We start from the raw sequence: 3,950 nt of genomic DNA on the forward strand, positions 1-3,950 counted from the left end.
CTTCACACTGAAGAGAAAAATTAAATTACTGCATATCAAGGTTTATTGTTTACTTAAACCCAGTACAAGAAATAGTTGTATTTCATGAGAAAGAATTATGCAGCAAAAACTGTGTTAAGATCTGTGATCAAGGTGGAAGCCCTAGAGGTTATATAAGGCCTTATAGGCCATTTTCAGAAGTTTTGCTTTCACTTTAAATGAGATGAGAAGTAACTGGAACTTCTTAAAAGAGGAATGACTAATTTTTTTTTCAGATATATATTATACTAACTTTGTTGAAAGTATTACAGATGTCCCCTTTTATCCCCCATTAACCTCCTCACCGGCTTCCACATCCTCCCAGGCTTTCACCACACTATTGTCTGCGCCAGAAACACCAATGAAAAACAATGTATGCACCCCTATGTTCATAGCAGAGTTATTTACAATAGCTAAGATCTGGAAACAGCCCAAGTGCCCATCAGTAGATGAGTGAATAAAAAAGATGTGGTATATTTACACAATAGAATACTATGCAGCTATAAAAAAAAAAAAAAAAAGAAGAAGAAGAAGAATCTATTACCCTTTGAGACAGCATGGAGGGACCTGGAGAGTATTATGCTAAGCTAAGTGAGCTAGCAGTTTTTAAAGGAATGCTGTATTGAGAACAGGCTGCTAAAAGACAAGGGTGGCAGCAGGGAGACCAGCTACATTTTTGTAATAATCCAGTTGAGTTATAATGATGTCTAGGACCAGGTGATAGTGGTAGAGGTGATGAGAATTGACAAATTCTAAATATTTTGTGAAAATAGAGCCACATGATCTTCCAAATGATAGGACTGTATATAAGGTCTGAATGCAGAAGGATAAAGAGCAGTCAGGGGTGATGGTATGGTTCTGGGGCCTGAGCAACTAAAGGATGTAACTGCCATTTACTGGAGGGAAGATTAGAAGTTCATTTTTGGACATGTTAAGTTTGAAATACCTATTAGACAGCAAGTGGATATGTAAAGTAACTAGGTATACAAGTCTAAAGATTTAAGTTATCATGGTATCTAACACCATGAAATAATAAAATGACTAAAGTGTAAGTATAAATGGTTCTTCTATAAAAGTTCAAAGACTGAGTCCTGGGGCCCTCCAACATTAAGAGGTTGGAGAGATGAGAAGAGTAATAAGTAGCCAGTAAGACAGTAGAAAAGCAGGAAAATATGGTAACCCAAAAATCAAATGAAACAAATGTTTTAAGGAAAAGAAGTGATCATAACATCCATAAAACAAACAATTCTCTGGTTCTACCACCTCCAGTGGCAACTCATTGTTCCTGGAGTGGTGGAGTCCTCATCCACTTCTCTGCACTATGTCCAGTGGCCTCCTAAAGGCGCTGCGCAGCGATCCCTATGTGGAGCTGAACCTGTACTGGAACCAGCACTTCTGGGGTGTCAATGAAGAACAGGAAAAGTTACTGAAAAAAAGACATACGATTTATGTTGGAAATCTTTCCTTTTACATGGCAGAAAAACAAATCTATGAACTCTCCAGCAAAAGTGGTAACATAAAGAATATCATTATGGGTCCAGATAAAATGAAGAAAACAGCATGTTGTTTCTGATTTGTAGAATCTTATTCAAGAGCAGATACAGAAAATGCCATGTAGAGCTTGTCTGGATAATCGGATCATTCTCACAGATTGGGATGTTGGCAACAGGGTTATGGATGGCCTAGGGTCCAGGTAGCAGATGAGTTTTGACAGGACTATGATGCTGGGAGAGAAGACTATGGAAAATTGACCCCAAACCACGGACCAGTAAGAACCCCATCATGAAAAACTTACTCCCTTGGCCTGCTGAATTTGACATACATTAACCAAGAACTGCAAACCTTCCATTTTTAACAAGCTTTGATCAATGTCTCTATTGAGCTAGATGCTGCTTCACAGTTTTCCTCTGAAAATTTTCAAAGGGAAGAATCCAAAGAATGTCTTTAATTCTAGTCTTAGAATATTGGCAACGTGTCAGGTTACCAGAGTGATTTCCTTATGAGGTCAAAAATTGTGTTCCTTGGCAACAGATTTTATCTCTAAACGTTTATCAGCCAAAAACATCACACTTCTTTTAGGAAAAATCAAAAAGTTTTAAATTTTGTTTTTCCGTGTGTGTTTAAGTATGTTCATGGTCTACATTGGGGCCTGGAATTACTATTTTTTAATTTTTAAGTTTTCTTGAGATAAAGTTTAATAAATGGAGCTTTGTGATATTGTATACCTTTGCTCTAAATCAGGAACAGATGCGTGACAACTGAATTTATTTCTATGTTGAATTCTAACCTCTAAAGGCAAACTTAGGAGTCAAGAGAACTTTTCAAATAGTTGGTGCTAAAGTAAGCCTTCAACAGTCCCAGGGGTTATCACCTGCTTACATATCAGGAAATTAGATACAGAACTTGATGGGTCTTTATTAGGCATATTTTTCAAGAGATGTGTTTTTTCTAAAGCTAAAAAATGTAAGGGTTACTTTGTATTATGGAAAACCTCAAATACTCCAAGGGAAGTGGGGGACTTGTCAGTAGGAAATGGAATGAAATATCAGAGGACACAAGTTAAAATATCGCCTTGACATGTTGAAGGTTGCTGTGAGGGCTATCATATTTATTAATTTTCAAAGTGATCTTGAGAATGGAGGGTTTAAAAAAAAAAAAGCTTAAAGATCAAGAGACTAACAAAAACAATCAAAAATGCTTCCCTCAGGAAATGTGTTTTGGCCAATTCTCATGTTGAAGTCTATCTTGTTTTTTCAATAATTGTGCTTACTGTTTCAGAGATTTGATAACAATGGCCCCACTGAGAGGAGGGTCTAGAGCAGTGGTCGGTAAACTCATTAGTCAACAGAGCCAAATATCAACAGCACAATGATTGAAATTCCTTTTGAGAGCCACATTTTTTAAACTTAAATTTCTTCTAACGTCACTTCTTCAAAATAGACTCGCCCAGGCCATTGTATTTTGCAGAAGAGCCACACTCAAGGGGCCAAAGAGCCTCATATGAGCCTCAATGAGCCACAGTTTGCCGACCACTGGTTTAGAGCTTCAAGCCAATATTCCAAGGTTTCCAGTCAGGGCAAATACAAGAATCAATCATTGAATGCATAAATAAGTGGGACAACAAATTGATATTTCTCTCTCTCTCTCCCTTTCTCTCTTTAAAATCAATCGATGTTTTAAATAAATAAAAAAAATAAAAATGGACAGAAGACCTGAATAGACATTTCTCAAAGGAGACATACATGTCACCCCAATAAATTCAATAAAAATATTTTAAAAATAAAAAGAAGACATATGGGAGATAATAGATCAACCGAAGGACTTGTATGCATGCATATAAGTACAAACAATGGACATAAAACTCTGGGAAGGGAGGGTATGTATGGGGGGGGGGGGGGGGGCGGCAATGTTAAAATATGTACACAGATAATAATTTAATTTAAAAAAGTAAATAAAAAATAAAAAATAAAAAAATAAAAAGAAGACATACAAATACATGAAAGATGCCCAGCATCACTTATTATCAGTGAAATGAAAATCAAAATCACCTCACATCTGTTAGAATGACTATTTTTTTTAATCAACCTTTATTGTTCATATTATTACAAAGGTTCCTCATTTCTTCCCCCCTCCACCAGGTTCCCACCCCACCCTCCGCCCCCTCCCCACCCCCCATTGTTCTCATCCATAGGTGCACAGTTTATGTTCAGTCTCTTCCGACATCCACCTCTCCCCATTTCCCTGAGAATTGTCAGACCACTCCCCTCCCGTATCTCCGACTCTACTACAATCAACAGCTAATATTGTTCTTCAGATTTTTCAATCTCCTTTTTTTGTTGTTGTTGTTTTTTGTTGTTTTTTTAATTAATAAACTTTTACACTACTAAGAATAAATTTTAAAATCTAATAATTTTAAACCTTGTTTTTTCTGC

General features: G+C 36.6%; 1 pseudogene; it reads left to right on the forward strand.

The window, feature by feature from the left end:
- Positions 1-1,305: 1,305 nt before the first annotated feature.
- Positions 1,306-2,182, forward strand: LOC118722034 (annotated as a pseudogene).
- Positions 2,183-3,950: the final 1,768 nt, after the last annotated feature.

The sequence above is a fragment of the Pipistrellus kuhlii genome, unplaced genomic scaffold (assembly GCF_014108245.1).
Source record: "Pipistrellus kuhlii isolate mPipKuh1 unplaced genomic scaffold, mPipKuh1.p scaffold_m20_p_19, whole genome shotgun sequence".
Classification (NCBI taxonomy): domain Eukaryota; kingdom Metazoa; phylum Chordata; class Mammalia; order Chiroptera; family Vespertilionidae; genus Pipistrellus; species Pipistrellus kuhlii.